This window comes from Lathamus discolor, chromosome 5, assembly GCF_037157495.1.
Source record: "Lathamus discolor isolate bLatDis1 chromosome 5, bLatDis1.hap1, whole genome shotgun sequence".
Classification (NCBI taxonomy): domain Eukaryota; kingdom Metazoa; phylum Chordata; class Aves; order Psittaciformes; family Psittacidae; genus Lathamus; species Lathamus discolor.
The window spans coordinates 66108657-66114928 of record NC_088888.1 but is presented as its reverse complement, the minus strand read 5'-3'; the positions used below and the strand labels follow the sequence as shown (position 1 = coordinate 66114928).

General features: G+C 42.1%; 1 long non-coding RNA gene across 1 annotated transcript in view; it reads right to left on the bottom strand.

The window, feature by feature from the left end:
* Window positions 1-204: 204 nt before the first annotated feature.
* The window catches only part of LOC136014361 (uncharacterized), a 30257-nt gene continuing 24189 nt past the window's right edge, over window positions 205-6272 (bottom strand). Inside the window, exons 2-3 of the long non-coding RNA XR_010612657.1 lie at window positions 1172-1280; window positions 205-296 (exon numbers count right to left, since the gene is read on the bottom strand). This is a non-coding gene — a long non-coding RNA (uncharacterized LOC136014361). The remainder of the gene's footprint in view (window positions 297-1171; window positions 1281-6272) is intronic.

The following is a 6272-nucleotide window of genomic DNA, read 5'->3' as shown; positions in this document are numbered from 1 at the left end:
AAAGCATCAGTGCTATTTCCTTATTCCGAGCTATAGGAATTCACATCCTCATTTTAGCTATAGACACTTTCAGATCTCTCTCACACGCAGACAGAGCATTCCTCCCTCCCATTCCTCTTTTGAGTTTATAACCCACATATGCACTTCTGTCACTGGACCACTTTAGCTTAGGAATCAGCACATTTATTTTCCAAGCTGACGACAGGTATTCCAAGAGGAAAAAGGCACTAGTCAGGTCTTGCCTCTGTGAGCTCTGTGACCTCCAGAAAGATACATGTGGTCTTTGGCTCGTTTACCTGTAAAATAAAGAGGATATTACTTCTTTTCTCTTACCTCATTAAAGTAAACTAGAAAATATTGATCTTAGGCAACCTTCTTGTATATGCTTCAGTGCTTTGAAGCTGTTAGCATTCTCTTTTTAGCCAGAGATCTGTTACAACATCCTTTGACCACACATGTCAAGCTTGCTCAGAATTTTACAGATAGGGCCCCATGTCATATAAAGTGCAGGACAGTTGGCATAGTCTGTAGTTGCCCCACTCCAAGGTTTTGAGGGTCTTCTTTTTGCTCACAGAGGATATAACTCCCTTGCAGTGGGTATAAGAACCTGACTCTCATGTGGCTCTCCTCACTACTGCTTTGAGGTAATTCTCTAACTGCATCTCTTAATTGAAAAATGAAGGCTTGGCTCAAGCCTGTGATGACTCAGGTCAGTCTGTTATGTCAGAACATAGCACTTGACTCAAAAGTTGTCTTGCTTTCTGTATGCAGCTGTGCTCAAGCCTGGCAGTGTGTTACTTAAAAAAATGTCTATGACTCAGAGGCGAATAGTGCAGGCCATTTCTGTGGATTTTACCTGTGATTTCAGTTGCCTTTCATCACCAATGCTAAATCCCTTTGGTATGGCCAGGGGCACTTTCCACTCGTTGAATTAAAGCTGTTTGCATTGCCAGAAGGATCTAGCAGGACCAAAGAGAGCCAGAAGCAGAGGCATGAATCTGTAGCCCAGTGGCTGTAGCAGTCATTTGGAACAAAGTTGTCTTGGCTTCTCGTCCCTACTTCCAGGCTTTTGTAGTTTACCCAGTACCTATAATTCACCCAGCTGATGTAGAATAAAATAATCATATCAGTCACATACCTCGCTCCACTTGGAATAAGTACTGAGGCTTACCCAGAACTGCTATGGAGTGGAAACCTCTTCTCCTTTTTCTTCCTGCAAGTCTGGTGTTGTAGTATGCTGTTACTGCCTCACATGTATAAAGCCAGAGCTCCTTCAGTACCTGGATGGTTGGGCAAGATAAGGGCAATAATTACACACTGCACGCTTGTAACTCTTATCATGGACAGCTTACAAAACTCCTTAAAAACATCCATCCATTCTCACAACATGCCTGCAAGGTAGATAAGGTTTATTATGCACACAAGCCATTATTTATTGTGAACTGAGAGACAGTACTCTGTTGCTGGTACACCAAAGATAAACAACTTGCCCAGGCAGAGCCTGCAAGGGAACTTAGGGTTGCTCCAAACCATGTGTTTAAATCCCTACGCCAAAGCAGTGCATTCAAAGTTATTTAACCTGGCAAAAGTTAAAGTGCAGGCTTGTGCCATTGTGATAAATCTTGGACTTCTGGTTTACCACGGTGTGGATGAGCATGGAAGAGGAGCCCGGAGAAGGGCTGATAAGGCTGTCAGTGCTCTCCCAGCCACTCTCTGGTGTGTGTGGTGGTTCAGCTCCCGCCCTCCTTTCCCAAGATGAGCACTGCTTCTAGACTGCATGATGAGTCAAGGTATTGTGGCTGAGACTGTAAGCACTGGCTCTGTCACCGAGCAGACAGACAGACATTCAAAGAAACCACAGCCCTCTGGTTTCTTTGTCCTTGTTTGCTTAATCAAATTAGGGTTGTGTGTGCGCGTACACATTTTTTTCACCCACAGCACAAACAAATACTGCTCAACACCTGAGGGTGGCTGGCTCTCAGAAGTGCCTCTGGAAAGATGACTCAGAGGAGTAGTGGGAGGCTTCTATGGCGCTAGTCCCAACGCGGGAAAGAGCATTCCCTCTTACTGTAAGTGATCTAATTATATTACCGTAAATCTCACTCTCACATTTTCAGCTACCTCTACATCAGCTTTCAGGCTGCACTTATGTAATTGTGGAAAACTTTCTATCAAACCAAAGATTCCTGCTGTACGCCACATTGTTTGCAGAAGACTTGTATACAAGTGTGGGCGGGGAGGGAGACATCAGTGCAGGAGACTGAAACTGGTACCTTGAAATGGTACAGGAATTTGTGCATTAAATCACACTGTGGGACTATAAAACTGCAAAGAAAATGAGCAGTCTAAGTTATTTTCTTCAGTGCGATAAATCCCATTTAGATAAACAAGCCAAGGTTTTTATCCCTAATATTTCAACTAAGCACAATATTCCCTCCTACTTTTCCTCAGTCACACCTAGTGACACTGATCATATCATTAGGTAGCTGATAGAATCCTGGCTACATTTCAAGGGGTTCTCCAGCTGTATCCCCTATAGGTGCTCCCCAACAGTCAGGTAGTCTCACACAGACCCCTGTTAACATGACAAGAGGACCTAGGACTTGGGTCAGGAACATCAGATAAAAGAGGATCCAGGTGATGAGTTGGGAGCAGTAAGTGCTTGGGGAATTAAAGGCACTTCATGGCTGTGTCAGTTATTACTGCAATAGTGAGATGGATCAGGCCTTATTAGGTGGGGGTGTGTAGAAGCAACTCTTCCACTGGGACATAACGAAGGAGAGGGTAATCATTCTATTTGGAAACAGGGAAGGGGGGAGAGCACTGCCTGCAAGCCATGCTCGCACCATCTCGCTCAGAGATGTCACTAGGAAACAAAGCAGTGGCAGGGACAGATGCAGCTGTGTGTGCCAGTACTTGCTGGGGCAGCCAACGAGAGTCTTCGGGAGGACACAATCAGAGCAGCATCCTGAGTGTCCTGAGAAAATCTGAGAGAGTGCCTAGGGCACAACACGACTGGAAAAGAAACCTGACTGGCAGGAGAAGACTCTGGGCATGTCTGTGCAGCCTGGTGCCCCTGGCTGGTGCCATTCCACCTGCGCGGCAAGCCAGCCTGGGAGGAGATCCTGAGCTCTTCCGTGCCACCCTTCAGAAGCTACCATCGTGCTCAGCTGGCTGGGGTCCAGCCGCCTCAGAGCCCATGCAGAACAGCCTGTCCACATCTGATGGAAGGCATGTCTACACAGCCTCTGATAGGGTTCCTATATTTTTACTGTTTTTGTTTTAATCCGTGATCTATTCAGAGAGAAAAGATCAAAATAAAAGCCCACATTCCTTGTTCCTGGTAGAACATCTCAAGGAATTGACACCTCCATCTTCTCCATTTAACTAGGATGTCCCACTGAGGCTGTTCATTTGACATAGATGGTTGAGTCAGAAAAGACAATATTACTTAAAAAATACAGTTTCTAACAGAGCCCAGGACTTGACCTATTGTCTAGGAATCCAAATGGCAATAGGCCATATGAAAAAAAAGGGGGAGGAAAGGGTCACTCCAGCCCATTCTTCTAAATCAAAAACAAGCAAAGAAAGAAAAAAATTGAAGAAGGTCAGCTGAGGAACTGACACCCGAGTCCAGGAAATTGTCAGACAAAGCAACTACAATTTATATGGACCCCTTGCTGCTTGCTAGGATTACATCTCTACACTTGCACCTCTGAACAATGTCCACATTCAGATTCTAGCTAAACTAAGAAGGGGTGAAGAAGTGATTTTCTGAGGTAGGCATGAAATGGAAGTATAAACGGGGAATTTGTGCTGATGCTCTGCCACAGAAAGTGGGAATGTGAGGGTGTAGTGACAGCACGAGCAAGAAAAGCAACCTGTAACGGTTGCAAAGTTAGGCTTTTTCCCTCCGGTTTTTATTGTCTCTATAAATGCCTTATGAAGACAGAACCTCACGTTACACTCTTTAAAAAACATAACACAGTTTGCACTATAAAGAAGCAAGTTTTCTGTAACTATGATCGTTGATTATTTCATCCTATGAATACTTCCAAATAGGACATACGCACATAAACTTTTCACAAATTGGCGTGCTGAATTTATATCTACACACAGATATTCTAATTCACCCATCAATACATGCACTTTGGATTTGATCATTTTCTTGCAATTAGTTGTACACACACGAAAATGAAAGGTCAAATGTAGGGCTCAGTCCTGCTCCAGTTGAGTTGAATTATAATGCTCTCATTTTTTGTCTTCATAACCTTTAGGGACTAGCTATGCTCAGGATACAAGCTGAAGATCTAGTGTTACTCCCTTAAGAAAGAATAATACTTTGCTGATCACAGATAAGATTTACTGCTGTTCTTTTCCAAGGTACATCTGACAGGATTTACCACCTCTGTATCTGCAAATGGCAAAGCCTGGATAGGTCTGAAGAAGTGGGTATGTTTGATGTTTTCCCATGTTCTTTCCTCTCACTTCAAAATCCCATCTGTTGGCGTCAGGTGAGTAACTGGAAATCAGTCTGTCTTTAAGAATAAAGCTTCTGGGCTTTAAGGCTGCAAACATGTCTTCAGAGCATGAAATCAAAACATTCAAAGGTCCAAAGGCAATAAAAAAGGACCTGACATTCATCATTTTTTAGGACCCTGAGGTTTTTAAGCCACTCCCATAATTCTGGGGGACTAACTTGGCAGGCCTGCAAGTTGTTGACTTGCACTGAGCAAGCAGAAGTGGTAGAAAGAGAGGCTGTTGCTTGTGGTGATGGCACTTCTCTCTTGGAGTGTTGGACTTGCCTGTTCTGCTTGCAAGGTTCTGGTGATACGTCTCTACCGAGGCCAAGTTTCTAGATTCCTATGAGTCACCGCACTCTGTTATTAAAGAGGAAGATAATTTTAGAAATCTAACAGGATCAAACAAATGCTGCTACTCTTTGTTTTAAATCCACAATATGCTCTAGCATCTTTGATCCCTTAGTTTTTCAACACCTTTTCGAGATGTGCAAATTTGGCATAAGTTAACACACAGTTCTGGATTATTTAACTTGTCAAGGTATGGAGTACAGCTAGAAAAAGTATAAATATAAGGAGGTCTCTGTAAGGTGCTATTTCAGAGTTAAGCACAGATAACAAACTGTTCAATCCGTTTATTCGTGACTGACCTACATGCTGTGTGCGATTTAACAGTCTTAATACATCAAATGATTAAAATAAAATGAGAGCATTAAGGAAATACAAGCAAGACAAAATATTAAATTATCACCTAAGAAAAATTAGGCCCAGTTTAATTAAGCACATCCTATTTGAACTGGGATGAACTTAAAGATAAGTTTAGTTTCCTTGTTGAAGCAGGGCCACATTTAAAAACATTACTCAAAATATATTAAGATCTACTACTTCTCTTTATTTCAGAGTTAACAAGCATGAAATCGGTCTGACTGGTTAAGAATTTGTACAAGAATACTATGACAAATCACAATCAGCTGCCACATTTGCCTGTTTTATGTCTTCATTCTTCACTATCTGTGAACATTTATTCAGGCCAAGTGTTGTTTGTGTGAATTTGGTTTTCATTTAACGGAGAAAATTGCTAGGATCAAATAACCATCTAAGCACTTGTTGTGAAGACTGATGGATAAAATGCACCTCCAATGTATTCACAACAATAATATAGCCCTAACTAATGCTGTGAAAGCACAAGAGATTTCCATTTCCAAGGAGTTCTAGGAAATTAACATTTACTTTGCTCTGAATCAGAATGAATACAAATGAATTGCTGTGAGTGAAAAAAAATCCTTGTATCGCAATACTTTTCTTTCTCTGATAGAAAGCAAATTACAGTTTGAAACTAAAAGTAGTTTTGAAAAAACACCTCCTCCCCCTTAGCTTCCATTACAAGAATGTTGAAATGGAATATTTTGACCTTCTCACAATACTTCTTCCCAACTTTTTTCCCCAAAACAAAAGGTTGTGAAAATCAACATGCCTTAGAGAGTAGTTTTGGTTTAACAGAATGGCATTTTCTGATGGAAAAAAAGCATTCAATTGGAAAAATTTTTAACCAGCTCTAGCAGTAATTCTGGATTTCACACTCTGGGCTAAATTCGCAACCTTTCACCCTCTGAAATTAACTGGAATACTTGAGAAGTAAGGAACTAATCAGGGGAAAGAAACACCCTCCCTATGGCTTGGAGACTACGGGGGGGCCTACTGGAATGGATCCGCACAGGCAGGCTGCTATACGGATTCCCATGGTGTCTGCTC